Consider the following 20,397-nt stretch of genomic DNA (forward strand, 5'->3'; position numbering starts at 1 on the left):
TCCCTCCCCGTACAGGAGCTGACTCACCTGTAGATCTTTGCTAAGGCTCTTCTCTCGGCCTAGAACACCCTTCCTGGAAGCACAATGAGCCGGAAGATGCTCAGTATCCTTTCTCATGCTGCCTCTCCTGTCTCTCCTCGGAGCCAGCATCTGGCCACCTCACCTAGCACAGGACGTGGGGGAGGGGAGGGAAAGGGGGCTGGAGCTGGTCTTGGGAGTGAGGCAGGACTAAGGTCAGCAAGGCAGGCCTGGTGGCACAGCGGTTAAATGTGCATGTTCCCCTTTGGCGGCCCGGGGATTGCCGGTTCGGATCCCAGGTGTGGACATGGCACCGCTTGGCAAACCATGCTGTGGTAGGTGTCCCACGTATATAAAGTAGAGGAAGATGGGCACGGATGGGCCCGTCTTCCTCAGCAAAAAGTGGAGGATTGGCAGCAGATGTTAGCTCAGGGCTAATCTTCCTCAAAAAAAAAAAAAAAGCAAGGCAGGCTGGAGCCAAAGGACAGAGGCCTCCAATGCCCCTAGAGAATTCTAAATTCGGCAGAGGATGTGGAGGGTCCCAGGCTTCCCCACATTCTTCTCCCTGCTCTTCCTGTGAGCACTCCATTTTGTCCTGGTCAAGTGGCCAGAGCCTCAGACCATCACTGCAACCCTTCTCTGAGAAACAAGGTAACAGATGGGAGATTAAGGTCTGGATTTCGCAGGCACTTGCCAAAGGGCTGTGGTGCCACCCCTCCTCCAGTGGGGGTCAGGAGCCCAGAAGAGAGTGCCAGGAAGGGAGGCCAGCTTTGCGTCCATCCCTGCAGCTGGAGAGATCTTACCTCTGGAAGGTGCATAGGCAAAGCTGAGCATCTGCTGGCTTCACTGCCATGGATTTAGGCAAATGTCTGCCTGGTCAGCCCTGGGAGGACCTGTCTGTCCTCTTTCTCGCCTTGGGTCCCACCTTGCCCACTGCTGTCCTGCTCTCCACGTCCCACTGGGTCTCTATACACCCTCTCCTCTGGCTCTGGACTAGGGACACAAGATGGCTCCCAGTGCAGCCCCCTCCTCCTGTCCCTGGGAGTCACCATAATGAAGCCCTGCAGAAAGCCACTGCCCCCAATTATCAGAGAGAGAGAGGGGGCTCCTCTCTGTACTCAGCTGTGTTGGGGGGTGGGGGCGTGGAAGGAGCAGAATTCTAACCCAGAACAGCTGGAGTGTAACCCGGTTAGACTGTGGTCGTGTCAGGGCTGTCGTGCTTGGAGGAAGAGCGGGGCACTGTCTGGGCTATGTGCCAGGGAAGGTCCTGGCTGAGGGGCTGGAGCTGGTCCCTGAGAAGAGGAATATTACCCAACCCTTGGCACGGGACCCGAATCCTGTCCTGGAGGTTGTGGATCTTCTAAAGTTCTTTTCTTGAAATCTGTCTTGATCTGAGGCTAGAGTTCCCATTCGGTTTACCTCAGGTATTAGGATGGGTTATTCCAGGCGTTGGGTGGCCTCTGATGGGAGGGAGGCCTGTACAAGGGAGGAGCAGTGAGAGGGGCCAGGTCTCACTCAAATGCAAATTCCAGTAGTGACCCCATCATAGACTGAGCCCCAACCCTGGGCAGACCTGAGCCCTGACCTCCAGCCCTTGACTGAGCTTTCTTGTGAAGTTGTTCCTGATGAAGAGGGACTTGGTGTGGCGGCCAGCCCTGTTGCCAAGTGGTTAGGGCTCCGCTTTGGTGCCTACCTGGGGCTCACCAGTTAGGATCCTGGGCGCAAACCTACGCACCACTCATCAAGCCATGCTGTGGTGGCATCCCACATAGAAGAACTAGAATGACTTACAACTACGTACTGGGGCTTTGGGGAGGGGGAAAAAAAAGAGAGCCTGGGTGAGAAGAGCGAGCATATGCCTGGCTCCCACTACTGGAGCCTGATCCCAGAGCCCTCACCCGTGCTGTTTCTCCCTTTAGGTGTGTTCCGACCCTCATCCCTCATCCCATCCCAGGTAACTCTGGCTTCGACCACTGCTGCTAGGCAGGCCTCAGCCCTGGGAGAATCTCTGGCAGAGGTCCAGGTCTGCTAGAGCCCTGCCCCTGGCTTTGGCTCCAGCCCACCCAGGGCTGGGGGAGCGTCGGAAGGGTGCTGGGGTGGCCAGTGTCCTGGGGCTTGAGCAGCCTTCGCTCTTGGACTACAGCCATCAGAAACCAAATCCTTCTGGCCCTGAGGGAGCCTGGGAAGGGGGGGGCCCTGCCAGGCTGGGCAGGGGTTGGGCAGAGGGTGTTGCTGCTGCTCACATCCCCTCGTGTGGGACACTGACACCTCTGGAAATAGAGTCTTCCTGGCATCATCAGGTCCATCAAGTAAGACTGGGCATCCAGGCAAGGAAGACAGAATGATGGTGCCAGAGTGGGTTGGTTGGCCTGGGGGACTGTGTCATGGGCCCACAGAGTAGGGGATGCTTATGGAAGGGCTTGTGGGACAATGAAGGCAATGAAAGCCGGAGGCAGAAGTCACCAAAGATCAAAGCCTTCCTCCCTGCCCTTGGGAGGGCATCACCCCCCCACTGGCCAGGCCTGGACCCTTAACCTCTTCACCCAGAAGGGGCTGGGGGGCAGACGGCAGCCTCTGGGTGTGCAGACAGAGAGGTGCAGGTTTACAGAGCAGAGGAGCCGTGACTGAACAGTGGGAGAAGGGCTGGGCGGGGGAGGTTTGTCTGATCCTGGGATATATGTGTTGGGGTGGGGGCAGGTCACGGAGGAATTTTTTTCCTTAGAGAAGGGGAGCAGTTTGGGAGAAGGGGCATATGCAGGTAGAAGTTGCTGGGTGGTGGTAAGGGGCAGGAGGGGAGGGTGGAGTCTCCAGTCTGATTTCCTGCTGTGAAGGATTCCAGGGATTATCTCCCCACCAGGGGGGTTCTGCTGCCCACCCTGAGTGACCTGGGGCAAGTCACTGACCCTCATGGAGGTCACACATAGGCCAGGAGCCTGATGGGAGAGGCTTTGGAAGAGCTGAAAACTTCCTGTGGCTCCCAGAGGTGAGGTGTGGAGCACCTCCAAGCCAGCTCCCATGAAGGCACCAGCCGCGCACCATTCCAGGCCCTCAGGCAGCTTGAAGCTTCTTAGGGCCGCCCCAGCCCTTCTGCTGTGTCTGTCGGGGTGTGGGCAGGGGAGGGAAGCAGGGTGGGAGGGAAAAAGCAGGAATGGCTGTAGCAAGGACCAAAAGGAGGCTCCCGTGGAGAGTCCAACTGTTCTGCGTCTGCCCCACCTCTTGGGCTGGATGGGAAGGACCCCTCTATCCAAAGCCCACTCAATTCCATACTCAACATCCCAAGTCTGGGCCTTTGAACAGGATTCCACAAGGGCCCGGTGTGGGTAACAAGCTGAGGGCTGTTCTCTGATCTGCCCTCCTCCACACTCCCTACCCGGCCTGATGGAATGGCACTGAACTGCCTCAGGAGCTGGGACAGGGGATGGGGTGTGGCTGCTAATGTCACTGCCTCCCACTAAGTCCCATCCCACCTGGGCTCACAGAGCTCCTGCCGTGGTTAGCACCTCCGCCATCATTACAACTCTACTGTGACTGCCCCTGTCACACAGCCACCCTACCCATCACCAGCACCACCAACACCCCCACCCCACCGGGACCATCACCACCATTGAGACTCTCGCCATCTCCATGAAGAGCACCCCAGCTCACACCTGAAGACGGGACAGGACTGGTGTGTGTTTGTTTTTTAAAGATTGGCCCTGAGCTAACATCTGTTGTCAATTTTCTTTTTCCTTCTTCTTCTCCCCAGAGCGCCCCAGTACACAGTGGTATATTCTAGTTGTAGGTCCTCCTGGTTGTGCTGTGTGGGACGCCACCTCAGTGTGGCTTAATGAGCGGTGCCATGTCCACTCCCAGGATCCGAACCTGCGAAACCCTGGGCTGTGGAAGTGGAGCACGTGAACTTAACCACTCGGCCATGGGGCCAGCCCCTAGACAGGACTTTAATTCTTCCTCAATAGGTTTCCAGGTCCATAACCTCTCAGGCCATGGGGCAGATGTAAGGTCCCCATTCAACAGGGTCTGTAACCCAAGAGGAGGAAGTCTTTGCTGGAGGCCAGTAGGCGGGTCGGCGCAGCAGGGCCTCATGCCTGAGCTGTGCAAAGGGGCCAGGCAGAGCAGCTCAGGGGTAGCTGGGGGCTGTTGGCTAACCACAATTCACAGCTGGGCAACGATTCCTTTCTTGAAGGGGGCGCTGAGAAGGTGCATTTGCATCTGTTGCCTGATTCTGGAGACTTGGAAGCCTGAGGAAAAGCCTTCAGCATGGGGGGCGATGGCTTACAGCTGCTCGGATTCTCCTGGCTGGTAAGTGGAGGTGGGGCAGGCTGGCCTTGGGGATGTGTCCTACACTTCACCCATTCTCCTGGCGGGGTAGGGTGTTGGGGGTCCTCCTCCTCAGTGAACTCCCATGGCTTCCACATCAGGGCTGACCTTCCTTGTCCTCATGTTAGTCTGGCTTTGGTCAGCCTGGGGATCCTGAGACAGGACCAGGATCCCCTCCTCAGTCCCCTAGGCTTTGGGCTCCCTGAGGGTACCCAGTGTCACCCATTTGGAAGAACCTGGCGTGGGGCTGGCCCTCCCAAGGGGCTCAGTGCACACTTGTAGACAGGTGTGGCATTAACCCCAAGGCTTTCAGAGATGCCCTCCCACACACGCATGCACCTCCCTCAAGAAGCATCCTGTGCTCTGGGAATGTGGTAAGGTAATAGCCTTGTTCCCTGATGGAGGGTTGAGTAGCAATTCCCAGGGCCCTTGAGCTTCCCTGGCAGAGAAGACTTCCCTTGTGGAGGAGGCCTGCAGTGGGGTGGACTGGGATGGGAGAAAAGAGGGGGACCCTTAGGTATGCCCCTTTACCCTCAAAGTCCCCCTTCCCCCTTCCTGGGTGGCAAGGCATGGTCCCCCTGTCTCTGGTGGGCTAGGACCAGAGAGGAGAGGCTTCTGCCCAGGGTAGCTCAGTGATTTGGTGGCAGAGCTGGGGCCAGGGTTTGCTTTTTTTTTTTTGAGGAAGATTAGCCCTGAGCTAACTACTGCCAGTCGTCCTCTTTTTGCTGAGGAAGACTGGCCCTGAGCTCACATCCATGCCCATCTTCCTCTACTTTATATGTGGGACACCTACCACAGCATGGCGTGCCAAGCGGCGCCATGTCCGTACCCGGGATCCGAACAGGCGAACCCTGGGCCGCCGAGAAGCGGAAGGTGCGAACTTAACCGCTGCGCCACCAGGCCGGCCCCTGGGGCCAGGGTTTGGATCTCCTCAGGCCCCCTAAAGGAGGGAGGTGGCAGGGAGGCAGGTGTCTGAGAGGCTGTGGGCCAGTCCCACCCGACAGGGTGGCTGGCAGAACAAGCTTCTCCTGGTTTGCAGCTGTCCTGGTGGTCTCGGCTTCTGCCCTGCCCCTTCTTCCTGCTCACAGAGGCCTGAACGGTCTCCCTTGGCCTCTGGCACATCTGCTTTGCGAGGCAGCAGAGAGAAGATAATCCTGTCATTGAAACCCTTGGTGTCATTCCTTCTCGGAGCCTCTCCCTCAGCTGAGAGGGCAGGGGGCACTCCTGGCATAAGAACCTCCGGGGACCAGGAAGCTCCTCTAGCCTTGCCCCAGGCTTTGGGTCCCCACTCAGACCAGCCTGCCCATTTGGGAACTGCTGGGGCCTCAGGCAGGGCCACACCAAGACCAGTTGTATCATCAGTGGCCAAGCCTGCAGCCCACAGGGTCCCCAAGTCCCAGCCAGCGTCCGATGTGTCTGGACCTGCAGAGAAGATCTTGGTCCCTGGCTCTCCAGAGATTGCTGCCACAGCACTGTAGCAGGCTTCTCCTGGCCCAGGGCATCTTGGGGTTGGGCCAAAGTCCAGTGAGCTTCCTGGCTTGTCCGTGACAGTCTGTGCTCCTGCCCCTGCAATCCTGAGGATATCTGTTACCTCTGGGCCAACCTGGCAGCCAGCTGCACCCACATCTGGATCCCTCAACTGCTGGCCTGGCCCATGGGCAGGCCCACCTCCAGCCCCAAGGCCTGTAAGCCATCTACATCAGCAGCAAGCACCGTCAGGCCTGGGGCTTCCACACTTCTATCTCCAAGGGCCCCAGAGAAGGCTGTGTCCTCAGCACCCCAGGGCCCACTTGTGTCTACATTGATGGATAACACGTTAGCTGCCACAGAGCCTCCTCTCTCTGTAGCTCCAGGGTGGTCAGGCTGGACACGGACTCTCAAGCCCTCACAGTGGCCTCAGGGTCACCCAGAAATAGTCTCATGTCCAGTCTGGGCCCAGGGCCCTGTGGTCCTTTAATGTCGCCATTGCCTTCTACAGCACCCTCTTCACAGTCATCATCTCTGTCACTGCCACGATTGTCCCCACTCTCATCCCCATCACCCGCACTTCTGTGTTTGTCACCAATACCTTCCTCACCACCACCATTTCAGTCAACATCACCAGTCCTGGCCCCAATTTCCTCCTTCATCCCCAGAGCCAAAACCTCTCCGGACCCTTCTGTGTCTGTGCTCCCCACCACAGGCACAGGCCTTCTCATCAACGCTTCCAGCCTCCAACCTGCCCTGCCTCTCTAGATGGTTCCAGGTCCGGCTACTCTTCAGTGGACAGTCCAACCTGGGCCAGTGGTCCTTGCCAGCCGAACCCCCTTGACCACCCTCTCCCTCAGATGTGACTCCAGCCTTCCCTCTGGCTGTCCGAGAGTCCCTGGTGGTGCTGCCCCCGCCCAGTCTTCGTCCCTGCCTCATCCTGGCCAGGCTGCCTCCTTGCAGGATTCAGGAGCCTCCTCCCCAGGACCCAATTGTGTGACCTGCTCCATGACTTTCAGGATCAGCATTGAAGCCTTCTCCGCAGTGCTCAGGAACCCTGCCTCCCTGGAGCACCAGCTGAGAGAAAACCTCCGACACCAGGCATGGGCTGCTTCCAACACCTCCTTAGGAGTCTGCCCCCAGCCTGTCCCCAGCCTGGCCTCGCCCACTCACCTTCTGAGCATGCCAGGCCTCTGGACCACCTCACATCCCCTACTCCCTCTCTGCCTGGAGAAGGCTGATTCCTCGGGGAGGCCTCCCCTGATGACTCAGACCCCTGACCTTGCAGAGTCAGCATTCCTTCCTCTGTCTTTCCCACACTGTCCTACCTGAGCCTACCGCTACCACCAGACCATGAGCCCTCTGAGGGCTGCTGGGCCCAGAGCTGGGAACTTACAGAGGCTCTGGGATTGTTGAATAAATAAGAGAATGACCGAACAAACACCCACCCCATGCTTCTCCTTGGATGTGGGGAGGAGCATGTGGGCTGTAAGGTAGGAACCTAAGTAGAAAACAGACCCTGGGGCCTGCCCGGTGGTGCAGTGGTTAAGTGCGCACGTTCTGCTTCGGTGGTCCAGGGTTCGCCGGTTCAGATCCCGGGTGTGGACATGGCACCACTTGGCAGGCCATGCTGTGGTAGGCGGCCCACATATAAAGTGGAGGAAGATGGGCATGGATGTGAGCTCAGGGCCAGTCTTCCTCAGCAAAAAGAGGAGGATTGGCAGCAGTTAGCTCAGAGCTAATCTCCCTCAAAAAAAAAAAAGTAAAATTTAAAAAGAGAAAAAGAAAACAGACCCTGTGCCTTGCGTTGCTCCAGAGGAAGGGAGAGCCCAGGCAGAAATCCTTCCAGGGAGCAGGTGTGGAGAGAGGAGTCTCCTGGGGTGGAGACCTCGTCCACCCGGGAACTGAATGAGGATTCAGTGTGTGTCCGCCTGGCACCCTCTGCCGGAGCACCATCAGGGACCAACAGGCCCTCTCTGCCTGCAGAGTGATGCAGGGTCCCCGCAGCCAAAACCAACCCGCCTCCAGCTTCGGAACCACGGACAGAGAACATGCCCTGGCCTCTTGCCTGTCATTCAGGGGACCACTGTATCTGAGTCTCTGTTCATTAGTTCATTCATTCATTCAGTTAATTCATTTGTTCATCCAACTAACTGAGTGCCTACTGTGCCAGACACTGTGCTGGGGGAACAACAGTGAGCAAAACAGGCATGGCCTCTGCCGGAGGAACCTGCAAGCTGGAGCGGGGGGGAGACAGAAAGACGAATGATCCAACAAATCCAGATGGAACTGTGTTGGTGACAAGGCACAGAAAGGAGATGTCACAGACAAGATAAGCAGAAGACGGATTCAATTGCTGGGGGGAGGGGAGAAAGGGGAATTTTACGTTTTTTTGGTTTTGTGTTTTTTTGGGGAAGACTGGGCCTGCGCTCACATCCGTGCCCATCTTCCTCTGCTTTCTATGTGGGACGCCTACCACAGCATGGCGTGCCAAGAGGTGTGTAGGTCCGCACCCAGGATCTGAACCGGCGAACCCTGGGCTGCCAAAGCAGAGTGTGTGACCCTAACTGCTGCGCCACCGGGCCGGCCCCAGAAAGGGGAATTTTAACTGGGGTGGAGAGAAGGCAGCCAGATGAAATGGGCAGGGGCTTTCTGGGCAGAGGGAACAGCCTGTGCAACGACCCTGAGGTGAAAAGGTGGACTGAGGCTGAGACTGAGGCCAAGGGCACGGGGGAGAGGGGTGTATGGAGAGCCACCTGAGCCAGCGGACGGAAGAATGGGAGATGGGGAGGTGGTGGTGGTGGTGGGGGCTGTCATCCAGGTGAGAGCGGATCAGCATTGGGCCAGGGTGGCAGCTGTGGGGATGCAGGACAGTTGAACTGCAGAGCGATTTTCAAGAAAACAGCAGAAGGAAAGGCCAAGGAAGGCAGTGTGTTTGTGCGGCAGCTGGAGCCACGCTGCAGTTTTCAGTCGAGAGTGATTAGCAGGTGTTCTCTGGCGGCCGTGTCGGGGATCGCTTGGGCAGCCTGGGCAGTTCAGGTGGTCAGGGAGGAGGCCATTGCAGGGGCCAGGCCAGAGACACTGAGGGTGGGCGAGGGTGAGCTGATGCTGCTGAGAAGTGGGGGCACGCATGATGGCCCTCAAATGCCTCTGCCCATCCTCAGCTCCAGCCCGGCTATCACAAGGCCTCTCCAGCTTTGAGGGCGTTGGCGTCCTGCTCTTCAGGTGAGTGACCCAGGTGCCGGGGTCCAGCCCCAGCTGAACAGGGTCTCCTGAGGGATGGACGGTGTTGGCGAAGGAGGAGGCAGTGAGACAAGGAGTTTGGTGTCCAAGTCTAACTTTATTTTGTGTATGTATGATTTATATAGGGCTCAGGGTATGCAAGGATGATTTCATGAAACAGTCCCAGTACATATTTTTGACTCGCGTAAGCGGGTTTTTGCAAGGTAGACAATAGTCCTAAGAGTAATTGATTGCAAGGTAGACAATAGTCCTAAGAGCAATTGATTGTGTGTAGGCTCGGGGGGAGTCAAGCTTCTGTAATTCTTTACTTCAAGGAGGCTACCCCCAGCGGTCTCCTGACTCAATGGGCCGTGGCAACCACCGTCCTCCCAGAGAGATCTGTGGGGGCTACAGATTTCTTTGTTCCCTCTCCACTCCCATCGCTTTACCCGACCAAAGGACGGGTCAGAATGTTCTTTTCCTAGAAGATGTTTTCCCCCAGAACTTTCCCTAGAATATTGCATTGTATCATTCTCATTCCCAGGGCCGGGCTGACTTCCCCTGAAATAACCCCAGGTGTAGAACAGAGTGAGCAGAAGCAGAAAAGTCAGAAGTACCAGGGAGACTTGTTGCAGAGGCAGCCTGGTAGAATCCCTTGAGTGTCGCCGTGCGTCCCCTCATCTCTCTCCCGGACCGTCTCACAAGGCAGAGGCTTAACTTGTAAGCTGACGGCTCCCGGCACCCAGGCTCTCAGGGTCCACCATCTGCCTGCCAGCCAGTCTGTGCCTTCTCAGCCCCCCTCAGCACTGGCCAGCCCTGCCCAGCCCCCACCATGTCCAGGAGCACCTTGGAAGCCAGGAAGAGCCCTCAAGGGGGAGGCGGGAGGCCCACATCTCGTTCTGCCACTGGCTGTGTTGTGTGACCTCAGGTGACCTCCTGCCTGCTCTGAGCCCCAATTCCAGCTGCAGGATTTGGGCAGGGGTGCCAGGGTACTTCCCTGGGGCCAGGGGCCTGAAAATGACATGTTTACATGTTATAGATGCAAATCCCCTGGGGTGAGGCCCTTTCTGCTTCGAAGCCTCTGGGGATGCTGGGGGAGAACCAAAGCCAGATTTGCCAGCGAATACCAGCCCTGCAACCTCCTAAGAAAGGTTGAGAAAGTCCAAATCATCACGGACCCGGCTTGAGCTGTGAGCTCAGTGTGGACCTTGAGTCCTATAGACAAATCCCTCCCAGTGTAGGAATTTAGAAGCAAGCTTGATTACTCCCAGTGATGGAGAGCTCACTGTCACTCTCTCTCCAAGCCTTGCTCCCACCTGGTTAGAAAGTTTCTGCTTTTAATGAACTGAAATCTCCTTCTATGACTTCCCTGCCCTGGGTCTGAACAGTTTTGTCTTGCCAACCCCAAGATGGCACAGGACAAAACGCACTCGGGAAGGATGACGGGAAGTGATTCTGGATCCCGAGCCTGCTTGTTTCCGGGTCTCTCCCCACAAACTCCAACTCTATGCTGAGGCCGGGCTGCCTCCTCAGGACATGGCCAATTGGTCCATGTCCCACAGGCTTTCAGATTCCTTAGGCCTGTCACCTTCCTCTCTCCAGAGCCCCTGCTCCTTGTGATGCAGCCAAGGATGTTTTTCTCAGTCTGGCCCAGGCTGACTTCCTGAGAGCTCACAGCCAACTGCAGCCTGGCTGTGCCCCAGGCTCTCCCTGGGAAGGATTCACAGTGTTCCTTAGAGCCAACTTGTTGGGGTCTCCAAGGGGACTTGCTTTCCCTGAGCATGTGCTTTGTGCTCTGCTGGCTGTGCCATTAGTCCTCTCACAACCCTCCAGGAAAGCAGTCAGTATCCCCATTTTACTGAGGAGGTGGCTGAGGCCCAGAGGGGTGACATCACTCAGGGAATCACCCAGAGAGGCTCTTCTCTGTGTAGTCCATGGCTTCCCCAGTGAACTTCCCCCTCTCGGGACGCTGCCAGGTCCCCATCTGGGGACCCTCCCTGCCCCCAGTGGATCCCTGATGAGGATGTGGCTCTGTCCACATGCTCTTGTTCGGCGGCCATGCCCCGGGCCCCTCTGCCTGTGAAGTCCTCTGGACTCTGTACCGTGAGGTGAAGGCCAGGAGGCAGATGTTGGGGAACCTGTCCCTGGAAGACAGCAGCCTTGCCTCTATGGTGAGTTTGTGCTCTGGCCACTCCCACCTCCTACCCCAGTGCCTCCTCGCTTGCCCATGGGGCATGCTGGGGGCTCCCTAGAGGGGCCCAACTCCTGCCCTGGCAGGACATGGTGGGTGAGGAGGCTCCTGGGGCTTCCTGAACTCCCACCCATGGCTATGCAGGGTCCGACCTAACTGCCCTGGCCCTGGAGACCATCAGCATCCATGAGGCCCTTCCTGCCCCAGCTCCTCGTGCCCGTCTCCGCCCTCTCTGTCCTGCTGGGAAGGCAGATCCTCCGACAGGTGGGGCAGCCTCTTGCTCTCCCTCCGAGGCCTGGGACGCTCACTTTGTCTCCCTTGACTGCAGGCCTCCACGGCTTGGGGGTGAGGAATGAGGTGGCACTCCATGGGGACAGTACCCAGCTGTGGTACTATGGAGGAAGGAAGCATGGAGGGCACACAACCCTGCCCCGTGGGCCCCCATCTGAAGCGTTATGCCTTGCCCAGGAGAGAGGGGATTGTCTGAGGGAGGTGACAGCTCTGTCCCAGGAGGCATATGGCCAGGCTTCGTAACCAGACAACCTACCCAGACACCCTATCCAGGGCCAGCACTAGGGTGAGCAAGTGAGGCACCCTGGAAGCAGTATTTAAGGAGACTCTTGCTCTCGAGGTCCTGCCTCACCCTAGGCACCTGTGCCCACCCCACCGCAGGCTGGCTCTCAGGAGAGACAGCTCCCGGCCCAGCCTGACCTCCAGGACTCCCCACAGGTCATGCCCATGGTGTCAAGATTCTCTAAGGTGCATCCCCAGGAAGGCCCTCTGCTCTTCTTCAGGTGGGTCAGCTTCTCCCTCCTGCCTGGCCTGCCTGCTCCACTCCTGGAGGCTGCCCTGGGGCAGAACGGGCAGCTCCATACTGGGACCGCAAGCCAGGATATGGGAGGCAGGGGCTCAGGAGCCAACCAGGGGAGGACTTTGTACCGGTGGCTCCTGCTGGCCATGTAAAGCTCTGGCCTAGGAGGTAGGGAGCCCCATGCCTGAGGGTGTGCCAGTGGGCTGGATGCTTGCTTCTAGAAACATGTGCTGGCAGAGCCTGTGACCCCTGCACTCTCCCCTTGTACTTGCCCTAGTAATGCAGATCAGTGGGTGGGCATTTACATCGAATACGAGTTCCAGACCCCCATCAGCACCCTCCAGAAATCCAGCGTCATGGCCAATGGTGAGTCAGGACTGGGATTTCTGTGTCTTTGGCCAGCAGCCTCTTAATCTCTCTGGGCCTCAGTGTTCCTCTTCTGGAGAATAGATAGAATTTCATTTCAACAACAAATGCTCATGAGCCAGGGCCACAGAGAGAAATTGGATATGCAGCCTTGGTTGGGGAGCTAAATAGAGATGAGAAGCTGGGATCAGAGAGACAAGATGGTCCAGCCAACTCTTACTGCCCAGGATCTCGGTTAATCTTCACATAAGTAACAAGATCTGTCTCAAGTCAGGGGCAAAAGTGCTCAGCTCTACCCGCCGTGCCAGAGCTGCAGGAAGCCCAGTATCTCCTCTTGGGACCTCCCCCCATAGGAAGACTTATGCAGGATTGTGCAACCCAAAAAGGACATCAGATCCACAACACCCTACTCAGGAGAGTTCTGGGTCCAAGCAGTCCACGCCGGTGACGCAGCCTGGAGCTGCTCTTGGGAGCCCAGTCAGCTACAGAAGGCGATAGTCCACCTACCGTGCTGAATCCCAGCCCTGCTGTGGTCCCTGCAGCCTCTCGAGGGGGCTCGGTGCTGCAGGCTCTGCCCCATGCCCCATACACAGCTGTCCCTGGGTGCCAGCCATCCAGGGTACAGTGGGATTGGTTTGGGCCTCTGCCCTCTGCAGGCTCAAATCACTCTCCCTCCACTTTCCCAGGGATCCAGCCCCCAGCCCTGGGGCATGTTTCCTCTTCAACCTTCAAAGCTCAGAGGGCCTGTCCTGCCCCTGTTAGCGGACCCTAGAGCTGCCCACCGGCCCTCTGAAGGGGGACTGCGATGTTTATGTCCACGAGCCCCTACAATGACCCCTGCCACAGCACGGTTTTCTTACACTTCTCCCACGAGAGCAGGGAAAGGTAAAAATAAAAACCCAGAAGACGTAAGTCGAATTATCAGCTCCTGCTTCACTTACACCAACTCTGGGAGGGAGCAGGCTGGGTATCATCATCCCATTAGATAGAGCAGAGCAGGGCGGCAAGCTTTGTGTGTGGGGGCCAGATAGGAAACGTTTTAGGCTCTGTGGGCCCTAGGATTGCTGTCACCTCTACTCAGCTCCTCCCTCGTAGCAAGAAAGCAGCCACAGGCAACACGTAACCAGATGAGCGTGGCTGTGTCCATGCACAACTTGATGGATATGGGAATTTGTATATCACAACTTTCATGGGTCACAAAATATTATTCTACTCGATGTTTTTCAACCATTTAAAAATGTAAAAACCATTCTTAGCTCACGGGCCATACAAGAACAGGGAGTAGGCTGGACTGAGCCCCAGACTGGATTTGACCGACCACTGGCCGAGAGCATTAAAGCCTGGGGTTGCAGCCACTGGGCAGAGCTTGGTCCTATCCCAAGGCTCCCCGAAGAGGGGGGGCCTAGGCAGGTAACCCCCATCACTCTAGGGGAGAAGGCAGAGCTGGTGCTGTATGAGGTGTGGCTGCAGATCCTGGACCAATCCTTCACCAAGGCCTTGAAGGACAAAACCAGCCCTGAGGCCCAGGAACTTCAGGGGATGCTAACGAGATGGGTGAGGCGGTGGGTGAAGAGGAGGAAGGAGCAGGAGACTGGAGCCTCGTGGAGGGGACCCGACAAGGCTTTGGTAGAGCTGGGACCCTCTTTGTCCTCTCCTGACCACCAGGTGATTACTGTCCTCAGACCTCTACAGAGCTTTGGCCAAGTCGTGGTAGAAGGGTTCCAGTGAGTCCATGGGGCTCAGGGCTGGACTCCGGGGGTGGGGCAGGAGGCTGGCAAAGACAGCCTCCCCAAGTCCCCCCAGCTTGTCCAGCTCCCTGACACCCTTGATGATCTTCCTGCCAGGCCAGACTCACTGACTTCCAGGGTGAGTGCCGCCTTCTTCAGGGCTGCGCCTGCCCAGGCCCTCGTGCTCCAGGGTCTGCACATCCTGTAGGAAGCTGAGGGCCTCTCAGTGGAGATGGTCTTCCCAGACCTTGGCCAGACCTCTCCCTGTTTCCCTCTGCAGGCCCCTTCCCTGTGTCTGTGTCCTCTATCTGCCTCCTCCCTCAGGCTCGGTTCCTTGCTGCACCTGCCTGCCCTGCGTCTGAAGCCTGCCTCCCCTGCCTGCCCTCTCTTCTTCCTGGACTAGCCCCCAGTTGGCTGCCCTTCAAGACCCAGGCCTGGCCCTGCCTCCTCCTGGGAGCCCGTCATGGTGGCCCCAGCTCCCGTGTTCTGTTCCTGCTATGCCTTCTGGGCCAGGACCCCATGCCGGGACTTCTCTGCAGGCCTGGCTTTGCTTTCTCAGAGGTCTGTGATCTGGGAGGATGGGAACCCATCCCGTTCTGCTCAAAGTACCCTCAGCTCCAAAGCCTTGGGTCAGCCTGACACCCCCACCTCCAGCTATGCTGTGGCTCTCACCATCCTGGCCTCCTGCTTATTTTCCTCACCCTTGTCCTGCTGAGTGCCTGGCTGGGCCAGGTGCTCCTTCCTGGAGGGCAGGCGGGACCTTTGACCCTCTGAGTCAAGCTGAGGGGTCAGCTGGCCCCTTTATGACTCACTCCTCACCTGAACCCATCAGCCGCAATTGAGGGGTTTCTAGCCAGGTGGGCTTGGCCTGACCCCAGTGATCCCCACCCTTCCTGTCCCAGGTGCTAAAGTGGAGGGACTGCTTTGGAGCATTTGGCCTGGGGACCCTGAAGCCCTGCCTTCGGCCTAGCCACGCACGGCAAGGCCCGAGGACCCTCTCCAGAAAGGCGCTTGGAGTGGATCCTTCCTGCTCCCCTGGGGGCTGCCCTGCCCTGCCCCCCCCACCCAGGCCCCCGGTCCTGTGCAAACATTTCCCAGTGGGTGTTAGCAGAGCCTGGGTGGTGCAGTCAGTATGCCCAAAAAGCTCACCTCCTTTGCCCTAGGGCACGACCCAGGAGTGGTCAGGCAGAATCCTCCAAACCGGCCCCACTTAGCCCCAGTCCAGTCCTGGCTGCCCTCCCACAACCCTCAGAAATGATGCTGGGGGCAGAAGTGGGGTGACAGAGACCGAACTTAGGACCCAAATGGCAGGGAACCAGGAAGGGGAAATGGAGACCCACAGAGGGGACCTTGCCTCCCCCACCACCCACAGGCCCTGGAAGAGGTGGGGACATATGTGGCCCTAACTCAGTTACCTTGATGACCCCAGGGCCAGGTGGATGTGGGGGAGGGCAGGCAGCACTGTTCTGGGTGCACACAGACAGTTCTTCCTGACTCCTGGCTTTTGCCCCCTTTTCTCTACCCCCAGGTGACCCCTCATGCTACTGCTCCCTCCACTGCAACCCAAACTCCAAACCTCTCCTTCTCTGCCAAACTTGCCCTCAGCCTTCCAGACAGTGCCTCAACCCAAGAAGTGAATCCAGAGCCAGAGAGGGCAAGGCACCAGCCCGAAGTCACACAGCAAAGGGGGCTTCTTCCCTCCTAGGACACCCAAGGACCTTGTCACCCACATCAGGGAGGTCAGCTGAGCTTTAACCACAGGCTCCCCCCACTCCCCAATGTGCATAAAGTCTCACTGCCCTTTCCATACTCACTCCAGGCCAGGTCCCCGCCAAAGGCTTCACACACACATTTCTCCACCTCATTTACAGACAAGGAAACTGAGGCACACACAGCTAGACAGTGATAGAACAAGAACTTAGGCCCAGGTGAGAAGCCCCAGTCTCTGCTTCCCCTCTGCTACGTTCTCACCCTGCAGTGACAGGAACCATCCTCGGGGAGGAGGAGGAATGAGAGTCAGGGCTCCCCCGTGGGGCACAGAGGTTCAGAGAAGGGAGCGGGCGGAGGAGGAAGGCGCGTGGGTCCAACGCTACACCTACCTGCCCACAAGGACTCCCCACAAGGCAGGCGCTCAGGTCAGGCCCGGGGATTGCCCGGCACCGGGGCCTCTGGAGCAGAACATGGCAAGGCAGTGGTCTGGCCTCCCTCCTCTAGAGCTGTGCGGGGACCCACATCCCCACAGAGCATGCAGGAAGGAGAACAGCTCCAGCTCTCTCAGGAGGACTGGGGATGAGGCACCCTATGCCTGGCCCGGCACGGTGGGGCTGGGGGCACTATGGGTCTAAGGAAGAGAAACCAACCTTCTCGGGTATGGAAAATTCAATGACAAGGAGCAGGTGGGAATTGATATCACAAAGTTTTTGTTTCTAGACGCTCATTTAGACAATCATGCAGCTTGAGGACAGCAGAGAGGCCTAGAGTAGAGCCTACAGGAGGAGGTCAGGGCAGAAGACTGACAGGGTCAAGTGTGGGAATGGGGGCTTCTGGGGGCAAGGCCCAGCCCCAGACCAGAAGGCTTGGGTGCTGGTGGCCAAAGCGAGGCCTGGCTGCTACACAGCAACTCAGAGCCACTGGATGTGCGGGCTTCGCCAGGAACAGTGTGGGGCCGTACGGGCAAGCCAGGCTCAGGGAGGTCTGGCAGCGAGGCCAACCCTGACAGCATCCTATTGGTCTGAGGGTGGGAGGCAGGCTTGGCGATCTCCTGGATACCCCAGGTAGGCAAAGGCCTTGACCCACAAAACTAGCAGCTTCTGAGCCCACCAGGACACAAGAAAGATTTGGCAGCAGTGGTGCAGGGGGATGGTGGGGACTCAGGTGTAGTCTTGCCCTAAAGTCTCCCCCACCTGCAGGAAAGCCAGCAGGCCCAGTGGGACCCAGGAGCCCAGGGCCCAGACCGCAGGCTTACCCAGTAAGATGCCAAAGAGGGTCGGCAGGAAGGTCACCATGTAGGGGTTGACGGTAGCTGGTGGTAGGTTCCTCTGCACTTCTGTAATATGCAACCTCTCATTCATACCCCTGAGGGACTCCTGCCCCACAAGGCTCTACCCCAGCACCCTGAAGACCACCTTGATATATGCACATATGCCAGGTCAGTCCCCACTCTCCCTGAACCCATAACTTCTGACTAAAGGGCTAGGGCAGGCCAGGGTGGAGAAGGGGGCCCTGGAAGATGTTCCCCTGACTGCCATGATGCCTAAAACAGGAGGAAAGATTGTGCCCACCTTGTTCTCTCAAACTACCTCCATGAGCTTGGGAGCTCTGGTAGGTGACATGGGAGAGGAGGCGGCGGGATGAAGGGGGACAGAGCCTGAGGGTGAGCTCTGGGCCCCTCCTCTCTTTGGGATCTGCTTCCCTGGCCCTCCACAAACCAGGCTGTGTCGTGCCTTGTGTGAGGCCTTGCACCAAGACATAGTTTACACACATCTGGTGAACACGGTGGGTTTAGGGAGGTGGCATAACCCTCAGAGGGGGTAAAGGGAAGGAAACCCACACACCTAGTGTGGCCTTTCTGGAGGTGACACGACAGTAACTGCAACATATAAGGAGAAAGAGTTCACTTGGAAAGATGAGCCAGCCAGATGGCCATCAGGCTGGACGGCCACCACCAGGGGCTGCAGGACGGTGGGGAGGCCCGGCCCCAGGGCCCCAGAGCCAGGAATACCAGCTCCCCCATCCTGATAAGTGAGTCTTTCCTAAGGAATTTTCCCTATGGGCAGGGTGGGGTGTGCAGGACACTCTTCCCACAGGCCCCACCAGCATTATACAGACTTAATTCTCACAGCAACCCCAGAGCTGAGCAGCCCCGTTCTCCAGATGAACAAACAAAGGCTCAGAGGGATGAAGATGCAATGCTGTCCCCTCCTCCAGAACTCAGCGCATGCTAACAAGCAAGTACTTCTCGAGTACCCAGGAAACAGGCACTGGTACCCCATCTTATAGCTGAGGAAAGGGAAGCACAGAGGTTAAATGACCAAGTGACAGGGCTGGGCTCAAAACCCTGCTGTCTGACTCCACAGTCTGTGTTCTTGACCACATCCCACGGCAGGAGCTTAACCAGGATCTGAACCTGGAAGGCAAAACTCTGCTTCTTCCTTCCACGACCCGGGGACAGGGCATGCAGCCCCAGGTCTTGGGAGACAGCTGTGTGAGATACAAGCCAGCCCAGCCCAGGCCCTGTTGGTTTCCCATGGCCTGAAGGCCAGAGAGAATGCTTTGAGGCCACCCCCACTACCCTCCTGGGATCCTCAAATCAGCCCCTGCAGGAGGGGGAGGCAGGCAGGGATGGGCTCCAACAAGCCTTGGGGGGAGGGGTGCAGGAACAGACCACCTGCCTGACCTTCCTGCCCCGAACCCCGTCCAGGTACCCTGCAGGGGAGAAGGGGCAGCTGCCCACCAGGCCATTGTTCACTGGAAAAGGACTGATGGGAGGCCCTGGGACTCGATCCCAGCAGGAGAGCATGACCCCTGGCTACCTCCAGCCTGACCCAGGCTTACCAAGGTGAGCCTCGTAGACAGATGTGATGCCCCCAAGTGGCTCTATAAACTTCCTGTTGAGGATAGTCAAGGAATTAGGCAAGACAGTCTTGTTCAGCTGAGACCATGGCAGGCACAGGAGGGGCCAGAAGCAGACAGAGGTCAGCTGGGCCCAGGCAGGCTGGAGAGGGAGGCCAGGTCCACGGCTGGTTGGCTGGGGCTGTCAGCCCCTGGGGAACGTTGCCAAGCCTGGCTTTGCACTTGGGCTTCTTCCTGGAACTATACATGCCTTGACACCGGCCTGAGGGAGAGGAGGCACTTGTAGCTATACGCAGGCACCTAAACATGGGGGGCATCATGCCCAAAGACCACAGGGGCAAAGAGCTTGAGGAGACGCACACCATTGACAAACCCTTGTCCACTCACACCAGACCATATCCCTGCCCTGAGCCCACTGTCTTGTTGAGGCTTGACAAACAAATGTCGGTGCTGTGGGGAGGGGGCCTAGCCCAGCCCAGGACACCCAACAAAGCTGTCTTAAAGAATCTGCTAAGGAGATTCATCCAGGACAGGACTCACAGGTCCACGGCCCCAGAGCTACAGGCTGGGTGTATCCATGTGCTGGCATGCCTTGGCTGCCGCTGTGCACAAGATGTCTGAACTGGTGGGTGATTGGGGCCGGGTAGGAGACGTGGAGAAAACTGCCTTCTTTGAGGGCAACAGAGAAGGGAAGATAAGTAGGGAGGAGCCCCCAGACATCCTGCCTCAGGCCTTCTTCCACCCACCCCCAAAGCAGGCCTCTCCCTACGTAGTCCGTAAGCCGGGTGGCACTATTCTCCTTACTGTCAGCAACTTCCCAGCTGAGTTGGCAGAAGCTAACAGAGCCCAGATTCATCAGGAACGTTGCACAGGTGACATGCATAGAACAGAATAGAGGCGCATGGGAGCCCTGTCAGGCCTGGGGCCTCCAACAAGGTAGCTGCCCTAGCCATGGGCACGCTGTGTGGGAACCTGACACAGGCCTCCAACACGAAGGTATCCAAGTTCCAGGGCTGGAGCCAGACTCCCCTCAGGAGCAGGGGATACAGTGGGATGGGACATCGGTCACCTAGACATCACAGGGGCTTTGAGGCCACTGGCTAGCTGGAAAAACAAACACAGGAGCCCTGCTTGAGGGTACGACTGGGCCTGGACTACTCAGACCTGCCTCTGACAGGGGCAGTCCCATCCTTCTGGTCAGATTCCAGAGCTGGGAGCCCACCCACACAAGGGTGGGGAAGAGGGGAGCTGTAGTCTCCCCAGAGTCTCTCACCCAAGTGCACCCCATAAGAAGGGACACAAACACTGGATATTGCCCCCAGCAGGCTGTGGCCTCCTGGCTTGGTCTCCATGTCCCCCGGTTGAGTGGGGATGGGGTTCCTAGCAGCTAAGGTGGGAGAGCAGCAGGGTCCCCAGGGTGGGATAGGAACATAACAGGAATTATGAGCGCTGGGGTTCAAGGAAGGCCACTGCAAGATGTGCTACTCTGGCATGCGGATTATTTTGAGCTGAAGATAATAAAGGCTCAGAAGACACAGGAAGAACATTTGACCTTCCCCCAAACTACCTAAAAGAATTTAACATAGAAGGCCTGTTCCTGGAAGGAGCTAATACCATAAGGTAACTATAGTATAATGTAAAATAGGTGTGATAGAAAGGCACCAGGCAGCCCATTTTTGGCCCAGCAGAAACTTGTTCAACAAATA

General features: G+C 57.7%; 1 long non-coding RNA gene across 5 annotated transcripts in view; it reads left to right on the plus strand.

The window, feature by feature from the left end:
* The window catches only part of LOC138917331 (uncharacterized), a 22,739-nt gene extending 15,496 nt beyond the window's left edge, over nt 1–7,243 (plus strand). For 3 of the 5 annotated variants that reach the window (XR_011425179.1, XR_011425186.1, XR_011425180.1), the window contains 2 exons: nt 4,202–4,317; nt 5,375–7,243. This is a non-coding gene — a long non-coding RNA (uncharacterized lncRNA). Of the gene's footprint in view, nt 1–4,201; nt 4,318–5,133; nt 5,209–5,374 lie in introns of all 5 variants that reach the window. The other 2 variants (XR_011425182.1, XR_011425185.1) reach the window with 2 other exon arrangements.
* The last annotated feature ends 13,154 nt before the right edge of the window (nt 7,244–20,397 follow it).

This window comes from Equus caballus, chromosome 1 (assembly GCF_041296265.1).
Source record: "Equus caballus isolate H_3958 breed thoroughbred chromosome 1, TB-T2T, whole genome shotgun sequence".
Lineage (NCBI taxonomy): Eukaryota > Metazoa > Chordata > Mammalia > Perissodactyla > Equidae > Equus > Equus caballus.